The sequence below is a fragment of the Silene latifolia genome, chromosome 4 (genome assembly GCF_048544455.1).
Source record: "Silene latifolia isolate original U9 population chromosome 4, ASM4854445v1, whole genome shotgun sequence".
Classification (NCBI taxonomy): Eukaryota; Viridiplantae; Streptophyta; class Magnoliopsida; order Caryophyllales; family Caryophyllaceae; genus Silene; species Silene latifolia.
Genome location: NC_133529.1, coordinates 16,181,216 through 16,195,628, shown reverse-complemented (window position 1 = coordinate 16,195,628; position 14,413 = coordinate 16,181,216). Strand labels below are relative to the sequence as shown.

Sequence of the window (14,413 nt, the reverse complement as noted above, 5' to 3'; positions counted from 1 at the left end):
GTCTTTATCTTTAATCACTCGTAGTCGATGGGCTTTATGCTTTTCGATGAAAGGTGTAAAGTTGACTTGAACGGTTCCAAGTTCCCAAAAAACTTGGTGGCGACTCTAATATGTCTTAATTCAATTCGAAAGAACCTCGAGTCGATTATGCCTAGTGTGGATCCCGCGGACGCAGTTCCCGAGGGCCTTGTCCACAGTGTTGTAAAACAAATTAAGAGGGAATCACTTGCCTCTCGAAGCTTTTCTGTTTTTGTGAAATGTCGCCCAAAGGGTGAGTCGTGCATGCTCTGAAGGATGCAAGATAGAGTGAGTTTTTTCTCCAATACCCCAAGAAAAACAAGATTATCCAGCGTTAACTATAAAGAATAGAGATTTTATACGGATGACCAAAAATGAATTCTACAATAACAACTATCATTTTCGAATGACCCACACTTAAGAGAAAACAACCACCACAAACTAACCAACCAAAGTCCAAAACAATCACCACTGGCACTTACGGAATAGAGGAGGGAGAGACCATGGAGTATTAAAAATTATTGGTTCACAAGTAGGACAAATGGAAAAAAAAATTGAAAGTCGGAAGTTTCGATACAAGGACGGCCAAATAAGGAAAGTAGTAAATTGTAAGATGGAAGAATCTCTTATATACTAAGGCCTCGTTTGGTTCATCTTGGAGTTTGATTAACACCGGAAAATGCAATTCACGTGAATTATTTTCCCATATACAAATTCACATGAATCCGGAAAACTTGTTTGGTTGCGGATGTAGGAGTTGAATTCCTAGGAGTTGTCAACTACCTAGGAGGGAGTAGGTAATCAAACTCCTACATCATGTAGGCATTCAAAACTCCTAGGAAAATTGAATGCCTACATTTCAAGAAACAGTAGTCTGCAACCTCTTTCCTCTTGGATAGCATTGGGTTGAAAACATGTCCCATTGTTATCATTGATTTTGACAGGACAACTAGCTGAGGATCCACAGTACCACAATAATAGCTGCATCCGAAATTCTGAGGCACAACAGACAACAGAAGCTCCTCATGTGCAGCAGAGTGCAGCAAATAACTTGTACCGATATTAGGAGCATTCAACCCAGCAACGCCATTGTCCTCTAGGACAGCCTCACTAACAACAGTACCAGCCTCCAACACAACCTCGACATCCTGTTTATCAGATTTATCTATCTCAGACGCAGCCCCAAGCAACAAGTCTGTATGACAAGACATCACCACATCCGCTACTTCCTCTTCTGCAGTCACAAATGCTTCACTGCCAATTTGAGTGGAATGTTGAGTGCCATTAGGCAATGGAATGTCAGCACCGGTATCCGTCACCTTTGTCTCAGGCAAACAACCATCAGTCTTTGGAATTTGAGTTGCTTGAACCTCTACCGGTGTACACTCAACAGTATTAGGCACGTCCTCTGGCGGATTATCAACAAGATAGTCTTCAACTTGAATGTTAACGTCCTCCACATCATTGTTAACATCCTCTGCATCAATGGTAATGTCCCCCACATCAACTACTTTCTCACCAACATCATCTGGCTCTCCATAATGAAACTGAATGTCAGCACAGATATCCGTCGTAATAGAATCTAAACCGAGCGGTGACAATTGTGGAGTCCCCACCTTTGCACTTTGTTGGATGACGGGACTATGTTCAACACCCTTCTTTTCAGCTATAGTCGGCTGCACATCCGAAAGCCCGACACACTCCTCATAAAATTGAGAAAACAGATTATATGATGGAGGTTCAATAATGACATCTTCATGTCTAGCTTTTTTGGAAGCTGGTTCTTCAGGAACAGTTGATCTTGATTTATTTGCCGCTTGCATAGCCAATACATGCTTAACCCGTTCGTCCAACTCACGGATAACTTGATCCGTGAAGAAAGATGGGGTGGCAACCAAATTCTCTGACCCTTCAGAAAGCACTTTTTCTGACTGTTCAGTCGTGCTTCTAACTTTTTTAGCAGCTCGTCGGGTTACTTGGCTGGGCAACTTAGCAGCAGGTGCTTGACGCATAGCCTGCTCGTTCTTCTTCATCATCTTCGACTTTTTCTGACTGCCAAAAAAATGACAACCAAACACTCACCCTTTTTTACAATTCATGGGATTTTAATTTTCTCATGAATTAGATAGGCAACCAAACAAGCCCTAAGAGAATAAAACTTTTCAAAAAAAAATCCCTCTACAAGTAATCTGATTAAATAAGGAAACAATACATTTTTTTAAAAAAAATTATTATCTTTTAATTAAGATTTAAACTTTTAATCACTATAATATTTTTGAACTAAATTATAATCACTTAGCTAAAATAAAACAAAATTGGTATAAATTGAAAAATTCCAATTGAAAACTCCATAACTGATATTATTAGTTTCACATGAAAAAAAAACTTAACACTTATTTAATTCGTATAAAAAAAGTACGAACTGAAATTATTTATTTTATGACAAAAAAATCCATTAAAATTATTTAAGAAAATTTATAAATTGAAATCATTAGTTTTATGATAAAAATATTCATTAAAATACACATTTCATGACTTTATTCCATTCTTTTGATTATTTTTCCATTAAAAATTTTTATTCTCATAATAAAATATGAAAAATTAATGATTTGTCAATTTAAAATCTATAAATAATATACTACAGTATAAAATAAAGAATTTATAAATACCGCGCATACATGCGCGGGATCCATACTAGTTATTAATAATAACTATAATAAAATAGAAGAAAAAAAAAAAGATGATGATACCAACAATAACAATAACAACAATAAAAAAATAACAATAATACTAATTACACAGCAACTCTTCAATGGACTATGAAGCAAAAACACAAAAAACACCGGAAAGCTAGATGGCTCAGAAGTAGTGTGGCAGCTACTGTCTTTGGGCTTAAACACATAGTTGTATAGCTGGTCTTATACATGTATAGGCAATATCACATAGAGGACATTACTTGTAAGGAAACTCTACTCTTTTATTTCCCTTTGAGGATAAATAAAAGAAGAACTTCTTACAAAAAAAAAAAAAGATACCAGCAATAATAATTATAGTCGTGGCAAAACACAAATAAACATAACAATAGTTGTGGTAAATCATAAATGTATATATATACCTTGGCAATACACATACATAACATAAAACTATGTGAATATACATATAGATAATGAATTTTGTTTCTTACGTGACCGATGTGTTCATGGGCCTATTGCGACTGCAATTGTTGAACATGACACCAACATGAAACAAGTCAACAACCATCAAGATTTAAGATCCATCCACATTGCGGGTCAGGTTGGATTTGTTCTCGTTTTCATTTTTGGATTTGATCTCCCGTTTTGTTAAATGAAATTAATTAATCGACACAAAAACTATAATTTAACCATTGTACAAGATACAATCGTCTTATTTATAAACTATCGTATTTATTAATATCAATATCAATCTTTTGTAAAAGACAGTCTCTTATTCGATTATTAATAACCATTTTTTTTTTGTATTATGTGTTTTTTTAAATCATTTTATTGTTTTTTTTACAGTTGCAACTTATTGTTGATTGTGAACCAAAGTGATTTCATGATTCTGAAAAATGATTAATACCTTAAAATCCATCGGATTTGAAAGATAATCGAGGTATAAACACTGAAACTACGTCGCTCCACTCGACAGAATCAAGCCATTGATTACCAAAATCCTTACCATAAGAGTTTATATATTGATAAACGCGTTGTGTTATCCGCGCTTTATTCCGAACCATAAATAAATATCGCATGATTTATATAGGTAATAATACTAATATCATTTGAACCGGAAGTCTTGAAAATTTGAATCACGCGAAGTTTAGTGTTCCCGGTACACATCACATCGCAATTTTTGTCACGGTAATAGGAGGGTATAACAAATATTGCACTACCTTCCCTACCCGCGGCATTGGTCTTGGCTAAAAAAGAACTCAATTTCGGATTTATAAAATCACAATTAACTGAAAATCGATTGATAGGATCCTGCAAAAACATTCAATATCAATCTACCCTAATCTACATGTTCCGGGTGTAATTCCAGAGCAGTTATTTGTCACCACCCGTGCTCGTAGAATGACGTCTTTTGTTAACTCCTCCTTGCGGTCTCCTGAAACAATGAGCAAACTGAGGGCTCGGCTTTGGGCCGAGCGAACTCACTCCGACGCTCAAGTCAGTAAACTTAGAAAGATAAGTTGTTGTTACTTGGTGAAGTATATATTGTAGAGAGATAAGGAAGATATTACCAGATGAATAGTGATTCTTAGGTTAAATTGTGGATCCTTTACTCAATGAGAGTAGAGGAGTATTTATAGACTTTCACCTTTTGTCACGTATTGGCCAAGTGGCCAAGTGGCTAGTAGGTGGAAAGACTGATCTACCCCTCGGCCGAGGGACCTATGGCAGGCCGGCGGGCCCTGTTGACTCACCGCCGAGGGGTCTTGGATATGAGTTCGCGGATGTGTGCCCCGGCTGGCTGATTGCCCCGGCCGGGACCCATCCGACAGCCGACAGCCTCGTCGGTTAGGCCGCCTAAGCCGTTGACTTGCTTGTGGATATCTTTGACCTTGCTCAATATGTTGATGATCGGCGGGTGCGAATATGCCCCATCAATTTGCCCCCAGCGTAGTCTATGCCGTGGTATGGGCTCCGATGTACGTTGAGCGTATATTCTGCGTAAGACGAAATTTTCTGCCCCGGCTTCTTCTACCTCGGCGTGGCTCTGCTTAGGCCGTACCATATCCCCCCTTCACATGGTTGTGTAATGGACGTCCGATGTGGAAAAGGCAATGACTCCGGCTGAGACCAGGGTTGAGTGCCGGTTGTTTCTGATTGCCCCCTGGCCGGTGCTTTCTGGCTTGGTTGATCATGTGGCCGGCGGAGAAACGGATACTTAGGAATTTGTTGAGGAAGATGAACAGGCAGAGAGATATGAAGGGGCGTGTTGAAGACGCTTGGTCATCAAGTTGCATTGATTGACATTCAACTGTTGCAACGATTGACATTCCGTGGTTGCATGTCCGACACGTGTCTGTTTGTTGATTGGCTGACGTTTCATGGGCTGAGCCCTGATTGGTCCTTCTTCATGGGCTTTCCCCTATAAATAGGGCAGTTAATCCCTGAAATTGGGCACCAATTTCATTTTCTCAAAAATTTTCTTTAGACTTTCAAGGGCTTTTCTCTTCTATTTTTCAAAGTCATTACTCCTAGCTAGTACTTTTCTTCAAGGTAAACCAACAAATTTCTCTTTTAACTTGTGAGTTTTGTCAAACATGTCTTCTGCTGATGCCGGAACTAGTAGACCGACGCCGGGGGGTTCCGCATCGCGTCTTGATGAGGAGGAGATGCTAGACGCCATCCCGCTAAGGTCTGGGGGCCCTAGGTCTCCTTCTCCTGAAGTTGATCCTCAAATTTTGGAGGAATGGGAGGATGATGATGATGTTGATGACGACGGAGACGATTTCGGTGATGATGCTGAAAGGGCTCATCCTGATGGGGGAAGGCAGTCGTCTGCATTTCTTGTAATTTTTTGAACATTTTTAATAAGAGCTCGTTTCTTTTGCCTCCGGCTTGGCCGAGGTCTTTACCCCATTTTTCTGAGTTGTCTTCTTGCGCTAGTAGTTGAGCATCTTAACTGTAAACGTTTTCACTTTGTCTCTGGCTTGGCCGAGGTCTTTTCTCGTCTTCGTCTGGGTTGTCTTCTTACGTTATTAATTGAGCGCCTCTTTTGTTTTCGCCTCGGGCTGGCCGAGGCAGTCTAGAGTGCGTATCTCAACTGTTTAACGTTCCTAAGGAATGTTGATCGCTTTGGCGAGTATCAGCTGTGCTGCTAGTGACTGCCGTGGCGTCTACCTCTTGGGGTGACTGCGACGGCGCCTATTTCTTGATGATGGCTGCCGTGGCGTCTACCACTTGGAGTGACTGCTGCGGCGTCTACCTCTTGGGGCGACTGCCGTAGCGTCTACTACTTGGGGTGACTGCGACGGCGCCTGCTTCTCGATGATGACTGCCATGGCGTCTACCACTTGGAGTGACTGCAGCGGCGTCTACCTCTTGGGGTGACTACCGTAGCGTCTACTACTTGAGGTGACTGCGACGGCGCCTGCTTCTTGATGATGATCGCCGTGGCGTCTACCACTGGAGTGATCTGCTGCGGCGTCTACCTCTTGGGGTAATCGCCGTAGCGTCTACTACTTGGGGTGACTGCGACGGCGCACTTCTTGATGATGATCGCCGTGGCGTCTACCACTTGGAGTGATCTAACGCGGCGTCTACCTCTTGGGGTGATCGCCGTAGCGTCTACTACTTGGTGTGACTGCGACGGCGCACGCTTCTCGATGATGATCGCCGTGGCGTCTACCACTTGGAGTGACTGCAGCGGCGTCTACCTCTTGGGGTGATCGCCGTAGCGTCTACTACTTGGGGTAATCGCGACGGCGCCGCTTCTTGATGATGATCGCCGTGGCGTCTACCACTTGGAGTGACTGCTGCGGCGTCTACCTCTTGGGGTGACTGCCGTAGCGTCTACTACTTGGGGTGACTGCGACGGCGCCTGCTTCTTGATGATGACTGCCGTGGCGTCTACCACTTGGAGTGACTGCTGCGGCGTCTACCTCTTGGGGTGACTGCCGTAGCGTCTACTACTTGGGGTGACTGCGACGGCGCTCGCTTCGATGATGACTGCCGTGGCGTCTACCACTGGAGTGACTGCAGCGGCGTCTACCTCTTGGGGTGACCGCCGTAGCGTCTACTACTTGGGGTGACTGCGACGGCGCCGCTTGATGATGACTCGCCGTGGTGTCTACCACTTGAGTGATCTGCTGCGGCGTCTACCTCTTGGGGTGACCGCCGTAGTGTCTACTACTTGGGGTGACCGCGACGGCGCCCTTCTTGATGATGATCGCCGTGGCGTCTACCACTGAGTGACTGCTGCGGCGTCTACCTCTTGGGGTGATCGCCGTAGCGTCTACTACTTGGGGTGACTAACGACGACGCCGCTTCTCGATGATGATCGCCGCTCTTGTCGGTATGACAAAGTGTGAGCCGGTACCTGTTTCTGATAGTGACTATTTGGGAAATGAACACTTTGATGGAGAACTTGGACGATTCCTCATTAGATATAAACATGTGTCGGGGTACCCACAGTTGTCTTGGGCACCTCCGGCATTTTACAAGGTACTCTCTGAGATCGTCAGTGTTCTAACGGCTTATTAAAGGCACACCTTCCTAGCTAGCCGTCAGTTGCATCCATGAGGTCGCCCTCCTGTTGTAAGGATGGGCTTTTCCCCTTCTCTGATTCTTTGCCGCTTTGAGGGATTGCATGTTGCATCCTCTGGCAGATATCTGGACGTTGACCACCTCGTCCTTCTCGTCCTTGGAGACGAGCTTATGCGCTTCCCCCGGTCCGAGACATACACCGTGTCGGGCCCGTATGGACATCACTGCGTCGGCTTCGCTCGAGTGACTCGGCCCGATAAGAACGTTGTAGGCGGACGAGCCGTCAATGACCACGAACTCGGCTAGGACATTCTTAGCCGCACTCCCTTCGCCGAACATCACCGTGATCCCGATTGACCCCAGGGGTACTAGGCCGGCCCTGGAGAAGTCGTGTACGGTGGGACTGGTGCAAGGGCTTAGGTCCTTGACTTTCGGACCGAGGTTGAGGAAGCACTCCCGAACATGATGTTCGTGTAGGCGCTGTGTCAATCGTGCACCTCTTGACCAGGTGGTTGGATATGTCCAAGTGGACTATGAGTGGGTCGCTGTGAGGGGCGATGACCCCCTCGTAGTCCTTCTTTCCGATAGTTATATCGGGGATGTTGGAAGCGGGGACCGCTGTTTTGGGCACAAAGTTGATGGCCTGATACAGCTCGTTCAGGTGCCGTTTGTGCCCATGAGCGGACCCACCATTCTCGTTGCCCCGATGACAACATGGATCACTCCTATCCGTTCAAAGACGGATTTCTTATTTGATCCGCCGGCCTCAGTCTTTTGGCCTTTGGCAACATACTTGCCGAGGCTCCCCTTCCGGATTAGCTCTTCAATGGCATTCTTCAGATGCCGGCAGTTGTCAGTAAGGTGACCGGTGTGGCCGTGGTACTCACAGTACTGGCTCGTGTCACCGTCTCCCTTCGGCTTGGGGGGCCTTTCCCATTTCTGGCCCTCGCCCTTGCTCAGGGCGAAGACCTCGGCGGCAGATACAACCAGGGGGGTGTGATCACATGCACGCCTTTGGTGGTACGTTCCCCGAACTCCCCCGGCGCCCGCCGAGCTCGCTTCCCGGCAGATTTATCGACCGTGACCTATTATTGTCACGGCGTCTTTCATCCGGGTTGTCCTCCCGTGGCTCTTCTTCTCTCGAGTGCCCACCTCGCGCGTGGCCGACCAGTCTTGTGATAGTCCTCTACCTTGATGGCTTGGTCGGCCATCTTCCCGGCGGCGTCTAAGCCCAGGCCTCCGGACTTGATGAGCTCGTTTTTAAGTCTCCCCTTGGGAGGCCTTTCATCATCCGCGAAGGCCGCCACTGGGATTAATCTCTCGAATCTGCTGAACCTTGGCATCGAACCTCTTCACATAGCTTCGTAGAGACTCGCCCCCCTCCTGCCTAATAGTTAGGAGGTCCGATGTCTCCACGGCCCTCCTCTTATTGCAAGAGTACTGGGCTAGGAAGGCGTCCCTTAGGTCGGCGTAACAAAGATACCGAGCCGTCGAGCGACCCCTTTGTACCAACTCTGAGCCATCCCATGCAAGGTCGTTGGGAAGACTCGGCACCAGACTTCGTCGGGTTGTTCCCACACCGACATGTACGACTCAAAGGCCTCGGCATGGTCGGTGGGGTCGCTATCCCCTTTGTATGTGAACGCCGGCAATTTCAGTTTGGTTGGCACGACGGTGTCAAGGACATAGGCACCGAGGGGTCATCGACCACGTGTCGAATGACACGCGGCGATCGGCTCCTCGCATTCCTAGTCCGGCTCCTCTCCTCGTACTGGGTGGGGCTTCTCCTCCGACTATGGTAAGTCGGGCTTCTTCTCCGACTCTGACGAGTCGGACTTCTTTCACTTCTCCGAGGCGAGCCTCGTCGGTGCCGCGGCGACGCTGTCCTCCCGCGGGTGCGGGAGGGACTTAGGTCTACCACCGGCACGCCGGGCTCCTCCGGCGTCTTGACGGGGCCAGCTTCTTCCAGTGCTCCATTCAAGTCTCTTGGAGTCACGTTAAGGCCCCGGTCTCTGGACGGGTTCCGCCGCTCTTGTCGGTGTGACAGTGTGAGCCGACGTACTACTAATGAGGTCCAGGAGTAGCTTCAGTTTCGCTACATCAACCACATGTCCCATGATGGTGACCTGGTTGGGGGCAATGCGCGTATCTGGTATTATTGGCATCCCGTACTCCGGCTGAATTACCCGGCCGGTGGAGGGCTGCGCAACTCCAGAGTTGTGGACGGTATCATCTTGGCAGAACTCGGTTTCGTCAGTTACGAATACCTCTTGTTGTTTTGACATCTTCTTAGCTTTTTGGGTGGGTTTTTGTTTTGTTTTTTTTTTGTTTGGGAATGAATGTGACTAGCTTCTAGTATCTTTTTTCCCACAGACGGCGCCAATTGTTCCGGGTGTAATTCCAGAGCAGTTATTTGTCACCACCCGTGCTCGTAGAATGACGTCTTTTGTTAACTCCTCCTTGCGGTCTCCTGAAACAATGAGCAAACTGAGGGCTCGGCTTTGGGCCGAGCGAACTCACTCCGACGCTCAAGTCAGTAAACTTAGAAAGATAAGTTGTTGTTACTTGGTGAAGTATATATTGTAGAGAGATAAGGAAGATATTACCAGATGAATAGTGATTCTTAGGTTAAATTGTGGATCCTTTACTCAATGAGAGTAGAGGAGTATTTATAGACTTTCACCTTTTGTCACGTAGTGGCCAAGTGGCCAAGTGGCTAGTAGGTGGAAAGACTGATCTACCCCTCGGCCGAGGGACCTATGGCAGGCCGGCGGGCCCTGTTGACTCACCGCCGAGGGGTCTTGGATATGAGTTCGCGGATGTGTGCCCCGGCTGGCTGATTGCCCCGGCCGGGACCCATCTGACAGGCCGACAGGCCTCGTCGGTTAGGCTGCCTAAGCCGTTGACTTGCTGTGGATATCTTTGACCTTGCTCAATATGTTGACTGGTCAGCGGGTGCAGAATATGCCCCATCACTACATGACAAAATAAAATGCCAAACCAAGATAATAAAACATTCTCGACTGTAATTTAATTTTGAACTGAAACTGAACTTTGGGGTTGTTGTAACCGTGATAACCGATACAAGGTGTAGGGGTGGGGGACCTGTTCATGGGTATTTGACGAGAAAATGTGAAGCATGCGTGTCTCATTTGTTTTATTGCGTTATCCAAAATGGCGCTTTGACCGTATTTTTCGATGTGTATATGTTACTTTTTTTTTATTGAATTTTTTTTCGTGAAAGATGTCATAAAAATAAGTGCAAATATTTTTATTTTTTAATCTAATGTTTTTTATTTTCCAACTTATTAACGATCAAAGTTCGAAAACTTTGACCTCCCAAAAGCAAATGAGGTGAAAATTGGTGTGTGGAGGGAGAAAAAAAAACTTTATAAAGAATGTCTATTTTAGAAATATTTTATAACAAAAAATCATATAATAAAACGTATAAAAATGTTGAAATTGTATATTTTGAAAAAGATGCTATTTTTTTTGTATAAAAAAGTTATAATCCTTGTATTCATCCACAAAGGAAAAAATAGAAGAATAAGAGTGTACTTCCAAGTAAGAGATCCTGATTTTTCACAAATAAAAAATATTGTCAAAACCTAAGACGTTCGATTTTAACTACTTAGTGAAACTCGTGTAGTAATAAAACCATTTTATTTTAATTTTTTATAATATTTTAAAATATGTCAAAAAAACAAAAGATTTAGAATTAAGTAAAACCCAACCCTTAATTATCTTACAAAAACCTTTGGAAAAAATATTTTTATTTTAAAACATATTTGAGGAGAAAGTAAGCTGTTTATAGTAGGTAAAAGAAGTAAAAAATTACATTTTACAAAACATTTGACTTTTACAATAATGGTGGAAGGAAAAACTTTTCAACAATGACAATATTAGAAATAAACAACTTCAATGATGGCATGGAATAATTTTAACTCTAACAATCTATAACATATCAAATATCTATGCTTAGATTACTAGTAATATTCACATAATAATAATAAGATTAAAAAATTCGGCTACCACTTAAAAATATTGAATAAGTCTCATATCGATTTTGTCAAATGAGCCAAAAAGTTACATATAAATAAACAATGTAAACAATTACGATTTTATGCGAGACCAATGATCCGAGAACAAGCTAAGTGTGATATTTTAAATATAAAGGTGTTCGAATATATAAAAATACATAAAATAAATATATATTATACTTTTGTTTTGTGTCAAAATATAATTTTTATACTTAGCGTAGAATAAATTTGAACAAGCCGAATATACTTAGTATACGATAATTATATAGAGAAATAGTGTAAACAATATATAATCCGATATCATATCACCGAAGTTTATCATCAAAGTGGGACTTACGTTTCAATTTCATATCAAATCTATAGTAGACGCTACAAATATTCAGAACTGCCAAATATAAAAATTAAAAATAGTTGTTACATCCGTTTTCACTTTTTTAAATTCCGATTTATCTATGCTTTTTTTTCCGCTTTATTATTTACTGCGATCTACGTAAGACTAGTTATTACTTTTTTTTGAAGGACCAACAACTGGTGAAGACTGACAAGTATTGATAAAGATGGCCAATAAAAATAGACAAGATTATCAAAGAGATAGATAATACTTAGAGATGGAAATCTATTACCATACAACAAGCTGTTAAACCTTAGTTTCGTATAGGTATACATATTAGACAAGAATAAACCTTCAACTACAAAAAACCATCTTGACAAGATAGTTAAATAAGCATAATACATAATCCGATTGGATTCACAAAGAGTAAGGGAAACAATACCATAACACAGGTGGTAAGTATGATAAGACGACATTTATCCATATTTACACTCCTTATCTTTATATTTTTATGGTCGTCTTGCGCATATTTTGAGCTGTGTGTTATCTTTTTACTAATATTGCATTTTGATTACTGAAATATTACTTTTATGACTAAATGGACTAATTTGGTTTCATTTCTAATTGTCAGGTTGTTATCCGTATTAACAAGACCAACTAGATTTGCTTTACAAAGGTGTTGGGCTGATCACACGTGAGAATCAAGCCCATTATGTTGCTGGTAGGATGTCCACATATAAATGTTAATTGGAAATAATAGAAGTTGATCACATGAATACTTGGTCCAAGGGAGCAAAAGATACACAAGTGGGCTTTGTGCATTTAAATGGACCAAGTGTGCAAGGACTTTGCACGTGTGATTGGTGTGAGCAAAGATCAACAAAAGGGAAATTGAAAGAGTAAAACAAAGGCGAGTCCAAATAGAAGCTATGAGAAGAATCCCAAAGAAGCAGCGACATAGATGCTACTGGAAACATGAAACACAACGATGAACTCCAACTCTGTCTCAAATTCAATCTCGTCTCGTCTTCTAATCACAAAATATATCCTATTCCTTGCAAAATTTATCTTCAGTCTTTAACCTTATCAAGTATAAATACCCAAGTTCCCAATCAGAATGGGCAAGCAAGTATACATATAATAAAACCAAAATCCGGCGACGGGAATCGACGATGATGTAATTCAAGATGGAGCAGTCCAACGGGTGGAGCGGCTCCGACCCGGAGGAAGATGGAAGGCCCGACTTGCGGAGGCATTGCAACCGAAACAAGGGATGGTTTTCTGTACTCTATTTATTAGTTCTCATCTTAATTACTGGTTAATTTTAGTTTGTTGCTGTGAATTTTGGAACCTTGTTGAACTAATCTTTCAGTTATTAATCGTTAATTTCGCCTTAGCTATATTCGTTTTATGGTATTCTCATTATACTCGTTTTAGTCATGAATGATTTGTACTAGTTAAAACCGATTGCTAGTTGATTAATTTGGCGCGGCGTTAGATTAATTAACCGAGTAGCGACTAGTTTATTTTAGGACTGCAATGATGTCACTAGACTAAACTGGGAGTATAATTAGATGTGTTAACTGCTTGAGTGTTGACAACACTTAGGTAATTAATATGGTTAATGAGGTCTTTCTAATTCTTAACGCGGCTAGTCAGTTTGCGGAACCTTGAAACTTGCGTGTAATTGGTTAGTTAGTATTGGTAGTCGAGCGGCTCGCTACCGATTAAAATTAAGGAAAGATAGGGAGTTTTTAGCGGCTAAATTTTCTACAGTTAACCTATTGTTAAACTGAATATTTGCTAGACGATTGACACGTAACTGGAATATTACGAGCTTAATTGAGTTGCTTGTTTCACTTCTCCATATTAGAATAGAATTAGTTAATCATAGTTTACTTAAAATCACCAACTGAAACCCCCCAATCTCATAAATATGTTAATAGCATGTGAATATGTAAGTTAGTTTGTAAATATTACTGCATAGTTAATTAGTTTTCCAGTCTCTCCGTGGGATCGACCCTACTTATCCTTTACTATGTCTATATTTTTGAGGTTAAGATAGGATTATAAATTACTAATTTGTATACGCTTAACGACACGTATCAAATTTTGGCGCCGTTGCCGGGGAGATTGATGCTAGAATTAATTTTCTATGTAGTTGTAAATTTGACACTACCTTCCATTTATATATAATTTGGGTTTTTTCTGGCTGGATTTGTTGAAGGTGGAAATTTTTGAGTAGATAACATGTTTGGTAGCACTTTTTGCATGTTGTTTGCTTATATTTTCCCCTTTGTATTTTTGAATCCAGCTACACCAATATTTTGACTCAGCTTTGTTTAGTGGAAATTTTTGTTATTTGAATATAAATCATTTGATATTTTGGATGTGTCCTTGTGTACGGGTGTATCCTTTATTGGAGTTTCCTATATTTTTGTGAGGCTAGTGATTATTAAGCCGTATTCTACTTGCTGGTGAATTTAGAACTTAGCCATTAAGCTTCCCGTCAGTCATTTAAAGGATTTGGCAATAGTATTGTGGTGATGGTACTTCAGCGTTTGAGGTTTACTGTCCTCTAAAAGATTTTTATGTAATATTCGAGCTAGCTAAACTATAATCGTTAAGCTGAGTTTGGTTAAAGTAGCAGGATGACTTTGGTGGTTGAAAATGAGAGTTCAGAGAAATTTGGCAACAAGTAATGAGCGAATAATGGGTTGAGTGACGTTATTTTTAGGGAACTCGCAGCCTAGCTAACTACTTGTATTCTGTTTTACGTCTACTTGACC

The 14,413-nt window shown here is 42.2% G+C and overlaps 1 protein-coding gene across 2 annotated transcripts in view; it reads left to right on the top strand.

Moving 5' to 3' along the window:
- Positions 1–14,413, top strand: part of LOC141653110 (factor of DNA methylation 1-like) — a 275,319-nt gene that overhangs the window by 52,610 nt on the left and 208,296 nt on the right. The gene's annotated exons all lie outside the window — the stretch shown is intronic.